This window comes from Halichoerus grypus, chromosome 8 (assembly GCF_964656455.1).
Source record: "Halichoerus grypus chromosome 8, mHalGry1.hap1.1, whole genome shotgun sequence".
Taxonomy (NCBI): domain Eukaryota; kingdom Metazoa; phylum Chordata; class Mammalia; order Carnivora; family Phocidae; genus Halichoerus; species Halichoerus grypus.
The window spans coordinates 79,643,595-79,659,992 of record NC_135719.1 but is presented as its reverse complement, the minus strand read 5'-3'; the positions used below and the strand labels follow the sequence as shown (position 1 = coordinate 79,659,992).

General features: G+C 38.6%; 1 protein-coding gene across 10 annotated transcripts in view; it reads left to right on the top strand.

Moving 5' to 3' along the window:
* The first annotated feature begins 225 nt into the window (after positions 1-225).
* HNRNPC (heterogeneous nuclear ribonucleoprotein C) overlaps positions 226-16,398 on the top strand; it is a 53,576-nt gene continuing 37,403 nt past the window's right edge. For 2 of the 10 annotated variants that reach the window (XM_078053440.1, XM_036117926.2), the window contains exons 1-3: positions 226-380; positions 1,017-1,062; positions 5,585-5,610. The gene's annotated coding sequence lies outside the window, so the exon portion shown is untranslated. Of the gene's footprint in view, positions 381-1,016; positions 1,063-5,092; positions 5,257-5,584; positions 5,611-5,687; positions 6,329-16,398 lie in introns of those variants that run through there. The other 8 variants (XM_078053441.1, XM_036117934.2, XM_078053438.1 and 5 more) reach the window with 7 other exon arrangements.

The following is a 16,398-nucleotide window of genomic DNA, read 5'->3' as shown; positions in this document are numbered from 1 at the left end:
AGTGGCCAATAAGCACTTCTCAGGTGATAAATGACAGGAAAAATAGCCATTTACAAACTAGTTTCTCTCACGCATGTGGAAATTCTCCTGCATAGTCTAACCCACTACTGATTGTGATTGGGCAGAATTGTGAAGAGCGGTAGAACTGTCTAATTAGAAGCGGGAGCGAGAAAAGTCGCAGCCAATAGCACGATTCTCGGGAGCGGGGCGGGGGCTAGGCCTTCGCCTCGGCGGCAGAGGAGACTCGGGGGCCATTTTGTGAAGAGACGAAGACTGAGCGGTGTGGCCGCGTTGTCGACCTCGAGCAGCAGTTGGCTTCTCCACGTAGAACTCGGGAGTAGGAGATTCAGAATCGAATCTCTTCTCCCTTCCCCCTCCTGGTAAGTGGAGGGGGCAGAAGCAGGGCAGGCGCTGGGTTCCTCGGCGAGCGCGAGGGGGTGTGGGAGAAAAGACGAGGGAACCCTACCCTCGGTAGAGTAACCAGGCCTCCATTTATTCTCTTTGCGTTGGGGCATTAGGTTTTATGCAGAGAGAGTTTTATAGGCCTCAGCCCTTGCGCAGATTAAACCTAGTGTCCTCTAGGCCACGATCGGCAGGGAAAACGTCCTTTTCCTTTTTCGCTCTTTTTCTGTGTTAACGGCTGCTTTCCTTTCATTTTCTACGACCATGAGGACTCCGAGAGAGAGATGAAAGGGAAGATCGAGATGCTCATTAATACAGTTGAAGTTCACGTAGTGCTGATGCCTCCTGTTAAATTTAAAAATTGGGCGGGGGATGGGTAAGGGTTACCAAGTAGATACTGTACCGCGAGCCTCTAAATTCTGGAGCGTACCGCAGGGCGTAAGAGTTGTAAATATAACAATAGATTTAATGTTTTACTGATCATTTTTTATTTTACACCTCTCTGAGCAACGGCGGACCTCGAAGTAGTTATTTTCAATTCTATTTTTTTAATATTGTAATCTCATTTACATATTAACAGTAATAATTAAAGCTGGCTTACTTTTTATCTGCAGGTTACAAATCACTTGAAATATATAAGTTAGTGGAACTTTGCTTGAGGTAGGTACTACTATCTTTCTCAGACAGAAACTGAGAGGCACAAGAGTGTCGGTTGCCAGGGTCATAATAAATCAGTAGCGGAACTAAGGAATTTGACTCTACTAGGTTAGTCAAGTGGTTTTTACCTAGCTATTGGAATGGTAGGTATTGATAGTACTGTATTTGAATTTTTTACGAGAACCTAATTACAGCAGTCACTAGCGGTAACTGGAAATTCCCAAACTGCACTTGGGAAAAATAATTATGAGAATTGGCAGTTATTATTAATTTAACATTCTAATACAAACTTAAAATTTGACTTTCAGGGTATTCTGGCATTGATTTTCCAAAATATCTATCTGAAAAGTATGTAGTTAACCATACTTTTTATTAAAGTAGTATTGTGCCCACTATTTGCTAAGTCCTGAAACTTAGGAAAATGTTCGCTAGGTTTATAAAAATTACATAGGTGTTTCTAAGTAGTATCACATTCACTTATCCAAGAAATCGCCTTTTTTTTTTTTTGGATACTTGGGGAAGGGGAAGATTTCTTTTTTCATAGTGTGTTCTCTCACAAAAACTGTTAGGCAAAATTTAAACCAATACTGAAGGATAAAATCATCCCTTAGGAAACAGAAGGTAAAAGTACTTTTATCCGGAATGATGAATGCATTTGTCAACTCCCTCACCATGTAGATAATGTAATAGGGATTAAAAGCATTGCTCTTTAGGAAAAACGTAAACCTGTATATTATTACATGCGCTTAAAACTAAAGTTTGTATCACTGCAGAACTGTTAGAAATGAGATAAGGGCAGTGATTAGTTGATTTAACTCCTAAACGTAATAAAAATATCGTTGGCAAATAGAAATGTAAGGAATTAATATTTAATAACAGTTGATAAAAGTTGAAAATAATTGGGCACTTTTCTTGCCTTGACCTCTTAGAAATACTGGGTTTCTTGGGATCAGCATGTACCAAGGAAACCGTTCCTTTGAGTTACTATCCATTTGGAAAGATTGGGCCCCAGAATTAATGTCTGAAACAATTTTAGAAGGGGTTTTCAGATAGGCTTTAATAGCATTTTCGTGTGGCTAAAGAGGAAGGATTTAAGAAGGATGCCTAAGTTGCAGGTCTTCCGACCTTTTTGTGTTTCCCATGCTCGTTGCACTGGAATGCTTGGTGTTGGTTGCTATTCCTTCTGTGGAGAATTTAAACATTCCTTATATTTGTGATTAGGGCTTTAGTGGGTTTCACATAGCATGCATCTTCGTTTTGGTTGGAATTGCTGTAAGAACAAGCAAGGAATAAATCCAAAATCGTTAATTCTAATAAAAATTATATTAAGTAGTCATTATCTAAGATGTTAACTGGGGAGTGACAGTTGAAAGAATCTTGGCCTGAGAGAAGAGAACTGTATCCCCATCTCCCTTACCCCCCCCCGTTATTGTATTAGGCAAATCAAAAGTTATGGATTTCAAGAGGGCTTAGACATTTTACCTATTTTATTTTATTTTATTTTTTTTTTTTAAGATTTTTATTTATTTGCGAGAGAGAATGAGAGACAGCATGAGAGGGAGGAGGGTCAGAGGGAGAACCAGACTCCCTGCTGAGCCGGGAGCCTGATGTGGGACTCGATCCCGGGACTCCAGGATCATGACCTGAGCCGAAGGCAGTCGCTTAACCAACTGAGCCACCCAGGCGCCCCATTTTACCTATTTTAATTTCTGATTTCTACTCAAGTCATTTGTCAGAAGGCTGAAGTGTATAAAGTTTTATTAAAAGCAGTTTTTATATATTAATGATGATATCTAAATAACTTAGTCTTGAAATAGCTTTATAATTGTCTTTGGAGATCATTATTTGCTCATGTTTAATATGTATATTCATCCTGATTGGGGTCAGGGAAGATGATGGTTATTATGTATTAGATTTATTAGAGAATTGACGGGTGAGAACCAGCACTATTTGATGTAGCGTAAATGCAAGTGTTCTCTTAGATATTAGAAAGTTGGGGCTTATAAAAGGGAAAAAGGATTACCATAGGGTTTTTTAATTCTCTTGGTGCATTTACTATGGTAAGTCATGATCTTGGATTTACTTTATACCACTCTTAACTATGGGATAGGGGTTCCCCATTAAACTCTCATAGTGGTTCTTAAATGTGAACCCACATTAGAATCAGTAAGGGGAATAGTTAAAATAGATTGCTGGGCTCCACCACCAGTTTCTAATTAAGTCTGGTGTGGGCCTTGGTAATTTGCATTTCTAATAAGTGCCACTTGGTGCTGGTTGGCAACCCACACTTTGAGAATAGTGCTTTAGAAGAAGGGATCCAAATCTCCCAGAGGTATTACAAAGTATAACTTAGGTACACTGTTAATTGCAAAGCATTATAATTAGGCACTAAAACTGGTCTTTTTTTTAATGAGTTGGTAGCTCATCAGTTTAACGTAACTTTTTGGAAGACCTCTTGATGACTTTCAGAAATGTAAATGTTTCTTTTCATCATCTTGGTGAGCGTTTGTCTTGCAACACATGTGCAAAGGCTTTATTTGTAGATGAGCCACAAAGTTACTTAACATACCCTGAAGATTTTGAGTACCAGGGTTCAAGCTGTGACTTAAGAAAATTGAAAGTTTCAGCATAACTGGACATCACAAACACTTCTGTAGAGATAATATTCAAATGTGTACGTTTTCTACAACTTTTTTTTTTTATGGTTTGTATAATTTGTTTTGAAGATTTTATTTTTAAGTAATCCCTACACCCAACATGGGGCTCGAACCCACAGCCCTGAGAGTGAGTCCCACACTTGGAAAAATTTACAGTTAAAATTTTAGAGGTTTAGTACCTGTTCTGTTGCTGTAGTCATCCACACATAATTGACTCAAGGAACACTTTTTAATTTTAATTTTATTATTTTTTTGATTTTTTTTTGAGGGGGAGGGGCAGAGGGAGTGGGAGAGAATTCTTCAGCAGGCTCCAGGGCCAATGCAGGGCTCCAGCTCACAACCCTGAGATCATGACCTGAGCTGAAATCAAGAGTCAGATGCCTAACCAACTAAGCTACCCAGGCTGCCCTGACCTTTCTTTTTTTTTTCCCCTGCTTTTTGAAGTAAGCTCTACACCGAATGTGGGGCTTGAACTCACGGCTCTGAGATCAAGAGTCACATGCTCTACCAACTGAGCCAGCCAGGTCCCCCTAGTTTACTGACATTTGTAAAGGAGAATAAGACCATTTGGCTGAATATTAAAATATGAGGGTGGTGATTTCCTTATTTTCTCAAAAAATCCTACAGCCTGATTGAAAATCTTGTAGCTGATGAAACAGCCAATTTGTCATGCGTGTTATTTTTTAGTGTGTTCTGTGTCAGATTCTTAGAATTCATATCTTGAAATTAGCTCTGTATACTAGCTTATAAACAGAAACAAATCCATTAAGGACCATAATTTTCACTTACTTTATGACATTATTCAGTAACTCTAGTAAACTTTTCTCCTTCATTTGTGGTTTTTCATTCTGTCACTGGAATGATGAGCTCCTTATTTATTAATTTTTATGATGTGCTCCTTAAGTAAACATCTTTTCCCCCTATAGAACCTATCAGGTCTTGTAGTCTCATCACTTTACAGGTTTTGAGAATAGATGTCCTCTCTAGTGTGTATCTTCATGGTAGACCATTCCCCTTCATAATCTTGATATTTGACACTTGCTCACTTCTTCATCTCTGTTGGCCTGGTTTTTCTATAATTTCGTTGTCCAAACTGCTGATTATCAAATGAATGTTTGAATGTAGATTTTTGTTTTTAAGACCCTTGTGGGAATATAGGCATATATTTAGTAAATTTTTGTCACCTACTGATAATTGAATTGTGAAGACAGTCACTGGTAGAGGTGATGGTTCTATAGAGGCTCTTCCCTTCCCAGTGTAATGTTATGCTTTACCAAAATGTGTTACATGCAATGGACAGATGTTTCTGTCTTGGGGGTTTAGGGCACAACATTTCTGAGGAACTCTGACTCAATCTGTCCCTTCTCCTTTCACAGGGCAGCAAGGCGAACCCCATCCCTACTCACTGGAGCTCAGCTTTGATTTTTAACCTCCCTTCCCCACCCTTCCAGAACACACACATTCCCATTCCAAAATTGATTTTATAAAGAGATTTTAAACATAATGATGCAACTTGGTGTGCACTACGGCAAATTTACAGGTGTTTTTTTTTCAATTGTTTCCAAAACGGGACTTGGATTTAAGATGTAATTTTTAAAATTTCTATTCTATTTTTTCTGCAGCAGTTGGGTTAGAGGAGGAGGAGCCTTTTAGCCTCTCATAAACTGACCTCTCTACTTCCTCGTGTATTTTTAAGATTGATTGATGATGTGGAAAGGGCTTTGCTTGTCTGCTACTGAGAACTTTACCCTTGCGGTTTTTGTGGAAACTGCTTTTGGAAAAAGAAAAGAAATGAACTTTACTGACTTGACATTTTTGCACCTCCCGTTTTTCTAATCTGGGCTATTTTTATTTTTGTTTTTTTACAGTGAGATTTTTTTGATCTTCAGCTACAGTAAGTTATTCCAATTTTTTTTTTACATTTTTCCTGACTTTCCGCTGATTTCCTTTTTATTGTTGTTACTAGTTACTATTATTATTTATTATTATTATACTTAATGATGGTGATGATGATGATGATAATGACACTGATGATTTTTAACCGGATTAAAATCGAGTTTTTCTGAATGTTCATAAGAATTTCTCCGGCCTCCTGATTGACTTTGGAGTTTTGCATCTTGGGAGAGAAGGTGAAGGCATTAGCATTTTTAAGTGGATTGATCACATAAACCTTTTCTCTCCCAACCCCACCCTTGCCCTCATCCCCTTCCCCAGGCTCGAAAGAATTTTACTGGCTGTTAAGTCTGTGACCTTATTTTTCCTGATCTTTAACTTAACTGTTTAAGAGCATCTCTGGACGTCTGTATTTTTTATTTTTTATTTTTGTTTTTTTTATTTTTAATCTTTCATTTGTTAAAATTTTTAAACTGTGCTGCAATAAAATGTGTGTGGTACTACTTAACACCTATGATGGTGATGGCATTTTCCCAGAAAGCCATTTTCCTCCTGTTTCCCTTGAAATCCCATCCTGCTTTTCCTGTACACTACTACCCCTCACAAACCACAAGCTGCAGCAACATGGATGCCCAGCCTGGAACAGCAGCAGCCAGGATGACCTGGAGCCAGGGGGGCCTTCGGAACAGATGCACACCCTTCCTGGGTGATGGTAAGAGGTGTGAGGTCCACTTGGTTTCATTGCAAAGACTAGGAAATACACCCATTTAAGTCTAGTTGATACAGTGTAGGTGATAGCTTCTGGTAATGTTTGGGTTAAGATTTTTGTGTATCTCGAGATGTTTCCCGAAGGATGCCAGCTCAGTTTTTTATAAGCTAATGGATTTATGAGGTTGTAACTAACTTGGGCTGACTGAGAATTTTTGGTAATTGGAAAGAGCAGCTGAAGTTTACATATACTTCAGAATGAAAATGGTTTGTTTTAAATAGCAACAAGACAAGGACATATTAGATGGGTTTATTCTTAGATTATTGCAAATTAGTAAAAATTTTGTCATTCAGAGTAATCTTCCTTGGGTTTGTAACAGTAGTTTTTGATTGTACTCCAGTTAGACTATTCTTACTGAAATTTAACATGAATCAAATCACAAGAAACATGCTGTAATATTAAATGCTATCTCACTGGGAGGGTTTTTTTTTGTTTGTTTTAAAGGATAGGTAGATTTTTAATCTCAGCAGTGAAATCTCTTTAACCTGTATCCAAATCAGGAAAGGTGTAGAGTTGATCTCTTTTTCAGTGGTGACTTGTGACCCAGCAAATGTTGGGGAATCTAATGTGTTCCCAATAGTAATAGGAAGGAATGATTACCTAAAGAATTAAGAATTTTAGCAACCTGTAGTATTTAAAAGATTTATTCATTTTAGAAGGTAGGGGCATAGGGAGAGAGAGTCCTAAGCAGACTCCACACTGAGTGCAGGTCTTGATCCCACAACCTGAGCCAAAACCAAGAGTTGGATGCCCAACCAACTGTTCCACTCAGGCACCCCACAGCCTATAGTATTTTACTAACTACAGTGGAATATTTTGATAACTCACTCTAGAGTTGCTGTAGATTTTGAGCTGAAGGAAAAAAATGATTTTTAAAAGGCATATTCAATGCTGTGTGTCACTAGGATAAATCACATACTACTTCCTTATTTGTACTAAAGGAATAAAATAACACTGAAGGCATCCTCAAAGGAAAACCGAATGGGAGAAAGTTATATAAAATGTCCTGAGGTTATCTGGAAGAGGAATGGAAAATTTTCTTTTATAGGTCCAAGTATTATTGATGTTCTCTGTTACATGAAAGCTATTTTTACCTGTTAACTCATCTGTCATTGTGTGGCTGCTGTTCGCTATCGGTCCGTCCTTGTTAATTCTACAAATTCTTGTGGGTCATGTTCTGGTTTGGGGAGACACAAAAAGGTATGGTAGTTTTTCAGGGACTTGGAACCTTGTGAGGGAGACAGATGAATGAGACAATGTCATCATGTGATCAGAGGTAAACATAGAACCTATAGAAGCATGTAAAAATGAGTACCTGATTGACTCTTAAAAGGGCAGGAAATGCTTCTAAGAGAAAGGGAACTGAATTGAACCTTAGAATTAAGGCCAGATTATAAAAATTTTAATGCCATGCTAAGGAGTTTGTATTTTATCCAAAAACTATTGATGAGCTATTGAAAGGTTCTAAACCAGGGATTGAGATCAGATTTTCATTTTGGAAATGTCATTCTGATGGTGTGGAAATGGCTTGGAGGAGGTAGGTGATAAGGAAGATACACAGAAAAATAATGAGCTGGCCTGGTCAAAAGCAATGGTATTGGGACTAGAGAGGAACTGATAAATTTAGGAGGATTTGATGGTTACTGTGATAATGAGCAAGGGATTCAGTGTGACTCCCAAGATAGATGAAGGGAGCAGATTAGGGTAAGAATAGGAGAAAGCAATTTAAACAATTGGTTTTTTGAGGCACACGTGGAACATTCAAGTAGAGATGCTTATTCATTAGACGTTTGAGTGCTTATTCTGAAAATCACCAGTAGGGTGGGGCATAGGGATGAAGAAAACATACTGTCCCCTGTCCTCTTGGACAGATCATTGAGGGGAGAAATTGAGTGACAAAGAGCACTATATCTAGAAGGAAAGAACGGAGTAAGATTATAGAAAGGGAACCAAATTTAGAATATGGAGGTGGTAGGGTGCTTCCAGTGAAGTGACCTTGAATTGATGGTGAAATTAAGATCTAGAAGTGGGTTATCCTACCTGAAAGCACAGGTAATGGAGGGAAATCTTGACTTCAGAGCAAAAATTTACTACTGGAGAATAGTCACCAAGAATGCATAGAATAAGAGACAAAGTTGGAAAGATAAGCAATTAGCAAGCATGGTATACAGGTCCTTGTGGGATCCTTATTTAATATCTAGGTTGTCTTGGGAACAAAGGGAATCTTTTGAAGGACCTTGGAGAATGCTGAGATCCTATTAACTTTGGAATTTCCTTCTGGCTATTGTCTGGGGAATGTTAGTAATGAGGACAAAGTTCAAGGAGGACAATATATTAGACCTATCAGAGTAGGTCACTATCTTCTAATCTTTCAGAAAAAAGTAGTAATCCTAGGCCTGGGGATACTTGCCCAGTTGTTTAAAGTGAGTTTTTTGTGTGTGTATTAATGAGCAGATATAATTAGTTTGAAGAGGACAGGTTGATCAGACTCTAGGAAACTACTGATCTACTTCTCTGTTTGAAAGGAAAAATGAAGTAGACCCTCAATTTTTTCCTTTTGGAAGTAATAATCTGGGCACCTTATTGTGAATATGTCCGTCATTGTTAATGTTCTTAACAGCTTTTTTAATCAAACTTTGTGTATTATCATCAGAATTTTGGAGATGAGAATATTGAAACACAATTTTAAAAATTTGCTCACAGTTAGACATACCTAATAAATGGTGACACATGGATTCAACCCAGGCCGTTAAGCCTACAGATTTCAACTCTTAATCATACTAGATTGATTGTTCTTTATTTGACATAATGAAGTATTTTCGAAAAATCTTCAGTTGGGCTAAAGTTACCCCTCCCCCCCAAAAAAAGAAACTGCTTTGGACTTCTATTTTTAAAGAGTTTCCAACTAAATATCATCATTAATATATTTAGCTTAATTCTTTTTTTTAAGATTTTGTTTATTTATTTGACAAAGACAGACACAAAGACACAGAGAGGGAACACAAGCAGGGGGAGTGAGAGGGAGAAGTAGGCCTCCTGCGGACCAGGGAGCCTGATGCGGGGCTCGATCCCAGGACCCCGGGATCATGACCCTAGCAGAAGGTAGATGCTCTAACGACTGAGCCACCCAGGCGCCCCTTGTTGATTCTTCTTATCACTTTATTTATTTATTTTTAAAGATTTTATTTATTTATTTGAGAGAGAGAATGAGAGCACATGAAAGGGGCAAGGGTCAGAGGGAGAAGCAGACTCCCCGCTGAGCAGGGAGCCCGATGCGGGACTCGATCCCGGGACTTCAGGATCATGACCTGAGCCAAAGGCAGTCGCCTAACCAATTGAGCCACCCAGGCGCCCTGTTCTTATCACTTTAAATGACACGATGAAGAGTCCAAGGTAATAAATTAGATAGAGGTAGCTTTGTGGTATAATTTCATAAAATGTTTGGATGTGACCATATTTCAGGGAACTAAACACTTTAAAAGTGAGTTTTAGTTGAAGAAATAAATAATTGCATTTGTGGTTTTAAAAAAATACACATCCCAGAATGGTGTATTGCCAAATCCAGCAGTCGTCTTTTAGTCCTCATCACACTTGACCAGTTGGTGTGATTTAACCAGTTGGGCCACTTTCCTCCTTGAAATATTTTTTATATAGTTTTAGGTTTTTGTTCTGTATCTGGCTTCAACTCTGTTGGAATACTCTGTGTTCATTCCTTCCACTTCTCTTTTTTACATTCCCTGGGTCATTTCATTCAATCAGATGATTTTATATACCATCTATAAGCTAATGAGATTCCCATGCTTGCATCACCAGCCTGGACTTTTTCGAATGACATGCCAGTATGTCTAGTTACCTAGCTGACGACTCCTTGAATGTTAACTATTACCAATTTAAAAGTCCCAAACTGGGCTCCTGCTAGTCTCAAACCAGTGTTTCCCGTTTTGGTTAATGCCCGTTTTGGTTGCTGCTTGAAAATCAATAGCTTCCTATTTTCAACGTTAAAATTTAAAAATTTACTGTGATTTAATACCCTACAATGATGTTGTGCTCCTCCTCCCTTAATAATATACTTAGTATATTCTGCTCTAGCCGCATTGCCTCCTTATTGAGTCTTGAACGCTAGATGGTCCTATCTCAGCCTTTTCTTGGAATTTTCTTCCTTGAGACATTCCTAAGATTACTTGGTTGCTCATTTCATTTAGGTTCTTAACTCAAAGGTCATGGCCTCACTGATGGCTTCCCTCACTTAGCCCTTCAAGTTTCCCCCTCCCTACTGGATACTCTAGCACATTGCACCATCGCACATATTATAGAAGTCTATTATCTATGTAAAAGTATAGGGAAATACCTTGAACGATACAGGTATAACAACATTGTTAGGGTTGGAAGGAAACTTGCTGTGTGCTTGAAGAGTAATATAATGAGCAACACGGTATTCTCATTTAAGTAAGACAAAACTTAGTAGATCTGCTTCAACTTTTCTGTGGCTGGGTGTAAATGGCTACAGCCTATGTACTAGGGGTTTAGTAAGCAGTTTTATAATTAAGTTGAAAAACAGCTTTAAAACAGGTCTGGCTGTGGTGGAATGGATCAAGTTTTCATTTGAGAGCATAGGCTATTGTGTTTCCTGTGATAGGGCTGCAGACAAAATTTGGAAGAACTTCATTTTTTTTTTTAAAGTTATTCTCTCGTGAGTATGCATATATAGGCTTTTCAAAACATACACATTCAAGTACAGAAAAATTTTTTACTTAATGTGAACATAATATTAACATAAAATTAGTAGAAATTTGAAAATTTAAATAGCTACATACATAGCATCCTTGTATAATATTTTACTTAAATAGAACTCTGTCTTGGGCCTTTAATGTTTTTCACATTTTTCCCTTGTATACATAATTGAACAGTCTGACAAATAAAATTTTGTAAATAACCCTTAAGTATTTTATTTCTGGATCTGTGTATGCATAAATTTGGTGCTGTTTTCATTTTTGTGGAGAATTTCCCAGAGGAGTATAATCTCCCTGAACTTGTCCAGCTTTAACAGTCCTTGGGTAATCTTGTTTCATCTATACCTGTATCTACCCTCTCTGCTTCATGTTATTTTGAAGTAAATCCTTTATTTATTTTATCTGTAGATATTTCAGTATCTATTTCTGAACGGTAAGGACTTAAAAATGCAGTCATTGTCACACAAATATTTAAGACCCTAAAATACTGTGGGGACTGAGAAAGGCATTCCCCAATTGTGTTTTATTTTTGTGGGAGTATTAACAAGGATGATTGATTTTTGCTTACATGTTGTTTTTTGCTTAGTCCTTTCTGGACTTTGAGAAGTTCTTTTCTTAGAGATAAGTTTTGTTTTTTTAAGTTGAGAGAATCTTGGCATGTTCTCATTGGTGATAAAATTGAGGTCAGGGTAGCAAAAGATGGGATTCCTCTCTATATTTTACTGTTAATTTGCAGATTTAGGTATAATACTATGTTCTAGCTGTTTAGGTCTGAGTGATGGAGAATGTTGTAAATTTAAGTTGATTTCCTTATTAAAAATAATTTCTTTTTTTTTTTTAAAGATTTTATTTATTTATTTGAGAGAGAGAGAATGACAGAGAGCACATGAGAGGGGGGAGGGTCAGAGGGAGAAGCAGACTCCCTGCTGAGCAGGGAGCCCGATGCGGGACTCGATCCAGGGACTCCAGGATCATGACCTGAGCTGAAGGCAGTCGCTCAACCAACTGAGCCACCCAGGCGCCCTAAAAATAATTTCTTTACACAAAATAATTTTCCTCTACTGGTCAAAGATCTTTTATTTACAATTCAGAAATTTAAAAATTTATGGGAAATTTTTTCAATAGTTTGACACTTAGTTTGGTGACAGCCTGACCTCAGTTGACAGGAAATCATTTATAGTCTTTTAAATTAAGTGACTATGATTATGGATATGATTGCAGAAATACTAATATATTTGATTTGACAGCTGTGTGCTTCCCCAGATCCCACTGGGGTGTAACACAACAAAAAAGCACAGTATTGGTAAATTCTGTGAAAAACGCTGATTTTCCAAACATGTCCCCAAGATAGACTTTTTTAAAGATAAAAGTATATTTTGTTGGAATTCAATGAAAGATAATTTAAAGATAAGTAAAAATTGAATCTTCTGTCAGTAAGTATTGTTGACCCTCGCTATTCAGAATATGGTCTGTGCTCCAGCAGCAACATCATCATCACCGTCGTCATCATCATCATCATCATCATCATCATCTGGAAGCTTCATAGAAATACACAATTTCATGCTCTGTCCTAGAACTGTGATGGGTAAAAAGAAACTGGTATAGACCACTTGCACTCCTTTTTGTTGCTTGCTCGTGATTTAGAAATTTTGATGGGCTTTCTGGCAAGGGTTTTCGGTGTTTGGGGGGAAAGTTGAGGATCATGGTATGGCTCCATTTTATGTAAATTTGAAATAATGCAATGTAAAAACGATTTTATGTGTAAGATTTGAACTAATGACTCTCACCAAATTGCAAATAGGATTAAGAATCAAGTAATTTCAAATAGGCAGACTGGGTAAATGGTGATACCACTTAAGCTAGTAATCGAAATGAATGCCATCATGAAATAGATGTATTTTGAATTATCAGAGCTTTTAGGCAAATCATATATCTGGTATAATGTGACCACTCTATAATTACTTCTTGGTGGTATATGATAGTTGAAGAGAGTAATATTTTAAAAACATAATTTTGCAGGTCAGTGTAGATCTGATTATAATACTTATGAACATAATTTTCTGTTTCCCCAACATTTTTTTTTCCCCAACATTTTAAAGAAAATATTCAAACATACAAATAACAGTATAATTTTCTATATACCTTCCACCTAGATTGCCATGGTTCCATTTTCTTTCAGTGTTATTTGCTAAACCATTTAAAGGAAATTCCTGATTTAAGATAGACCCCTAAAATTTAAAGCATGAATCTCAAGTATAAAGATAGTGTTCTAACCAGGGGTTTATACAAATTAAACCGTGTATTCTCATTCAAAAAATTTTAGTGTTACACTAGAAATAATAAGGCCTTCCTGTATTTTTTTACTTATTTTTATATATTGCATATGTTCTTGATGTTTTAGTTCCCAGTCGAAATTTATTGACTTTACTGAAGTCATTTTGAAATGTTGATCTTAATTCTTTCCCTGTTAATAGCATTCTTTTATATTTTTTTTAAATTTTGTTTTTTGAGAGTGAGCGAGAAAACAAGTGAGGGGAGGGGCAGAGGGAGAGAGAAAAGCAGACTCCCCACGGAGCAGGGAGCTTGAGGTGGGGCGCCATCCTGGGACTCCCAAGATCATGACCTGAGCCTAAGGCAGCTGCTTAACCAACTGAGCCACCCAGGTGCCTCTTAAATATTTCTAATGCTTGATACTTGAAGATTTGGGAACCTCTTTTTTTCGAATGGCTTAAAATGTTCCCAAAGTAAATAGATGTTTGTCAAGGGGAGTTTTGCTATATAGAAGCTGCTCTGGTTAAGAATATGATAGGCTGGGGCGCCTGGGTGGCTCAGTCATTGGGCACCTGCCTTTGGCTTGGGTCATGGTCCCGGGGTCCTGGGATCCAGCCCTACGTCAGGCTCCCTGCTCTGTGGGAAGCCTGCTTCTCCCTCTCCCACCCCCCTCCCTTGTGTTCCCTCTCTCGCTGTGTCTCTCTCTGTCAAATAAAATCGTTAAAAGAATTATATAGGCTTCTGAAATGCTGGGGTTTTCTTTTCTCTCTCTCTCTCTCTAAGATTTTTTGAGCGAGCACAAGCAGGGGGAGCTGCAGAGGGAGAGGGAGCCCGATGCAATGCAGAGCTCGATGGAGAGCTGATCCCAGGACTGGGATCATGACCTGAGCCAAAGGGGGGTACTTAACCATCTGAGCCACCCAGGCATGCGCCCCCCCATTTTGTTTTTTATTTTTTAAATTGTTTTTTTTTAATTTTTAGGTATCTCGGCACACAGCGTGGGGCTCGAATCCACAACCCCAAGATCAAGGGTCACATGCTCTATCAACCCAGGCAGCCAGGGCCCCCCTCCCCTCTTTTAAGTCTCATGTAATACTCTGAAGCAGACAAATACCGTTTTTTTAATTTTTTATTTATTTTTTATTTTTTTAAAGATTTTATTATTTGAGAGAGAGAATGAGAGACAGAGAGCATGAGAAGGAGGAGGGTCAGAGGGAGAAGCAGACTCCCTGCCGAGCAGGGAGCCCGATGCGGGACTCGATCCTGGGACTCCTGGATCATGACCTGAGCCGAAGGCAGTCGCTTAACCAACTGAGCCACCCAGGCGCCCCTTTGTTTTTTTTAAAGATTTTATTTATTTGAGAGAGAGAATGAGATAGAGCATGAGAAGGGGGACGGTCAGAGAGAGAAGCAGACTCCCTGCTGAGCAGGGAGCCCGACGTGGGACTCAATCCCAGGACTCCAGGATCATGACCTGAGCCGAAGGCAGTCGCTTAACCAACTGAGCCACCCAGGCGCCCACGAACACCGTTTAATAATGGCACAGTTGATTATGAAGGTTGAGACTAGAGAGAAGTGTCTGTATTTGGTGGGACTACCAATGAGAGACTCCCAATTTATGAAACAATATCCAGTGAGAAATTTGGTATAGAGATGACCATTTTCTTGATTTGATATAGTTGTTTTTTTTTTTTTTTTTTTAAAGATTTTTATTTATTTGACAGAGACACAGCGAGAGAGGGAACACAAGCAGGGGGAGTAGCAGAAGGAGAAGCAGGCTTCCCGCGGAGCAGGGAGCCCGATGCGGGGCTTGATGCCAGTACCCTGGGATCATGACCTGAGCTGAAGGCAGACGCTTAACGACCGAGCCATCCAGGCGCCCCTATTTTATATAGTTTTGAATTGCTCTTGTGGAAGGGAAGCACTCAACCTTTACAACCTCTGTTTAGAGGGTTATAGAAATCTTCACTGATTCTAGGCCAAGCTATGTATCACAATCATTAAATCTCAAGGTAGCATTAAGCTATCTTTGCAAAATGAAAAAATTATGAAAGCAGTATGGTTGTTGAGGAAAAAGTACTTTACTACTACGTCCTGAGATGTCTGTCTTAATGATTTAGATAACTTGTACAGTTGACTCTTAACACAGGTTTGAACTGTATGAGTCCACTTTTGTGGGTTTTTAAAAATATATAGTACTGTATGTATATTTTCCTTACGATTTTAATAATTTTTGTCTTTATTGCAAGAATGCAGTATATAATATATACACAAAATATGTGTTAACTTATTGGTAAGGCTTCCGGTCAACAGTTTCTGGGGAGTCAAGTTACATGGGGGTTTATTTTTGACTGCACACTGGGGAGGTTGGTGCCCCTAGCTCCCTGTGTTGTTCAGGGGTCAGCTGTATGCTCCTTACCATCTTGAACATCTCTCAGTGTCAATACATTGTCATTTTTATTTATTTTTTTTAAAGATTTTATTTATGCGAGGGCGCCTGGGTGGCTCAGTTGGTTAAGCAACTGCCTTCGGCTCAGGTCATGATCCTGGAGTCCCTGGATCGAGTCCCGCATCGGGCTCCCTGCTCGGCGGGGAGTCTGCTTCTCTCTCTGACCCTAACCCCTCTCATGTGCTCTCTCTCATTCTCTCTCTCTCAAATAAATAAATAAAATCTTTAAAAAAAAAAAAAAAAAATTTTTATTTATGCGAGAGAGGGAACCGCAAGCAGGGGGAGTGGGAGAGGGAGAAGCAGACTCCCCATGGAGCAAGGAGCCCGATGCGGGGCTCGATCCCAGGACCCTGAGATCAAGACCTGAGCCGAAGGCAGGCGCCCCAGTACAGTGTCATTTTTAAATAATTGTTGCTGCTTGTATTCAGTTGGATTGATGCACTGAAGTTCATTTAGCCAGTCCCATATTGTCATACACTTACTTTCTAAATGTCGACATCCTTGTTTCCTTAAAATGAGTTCTCAAAAATGAGATTATTGAGTCAAAGAATATTCACAGCGTTAAGGCTT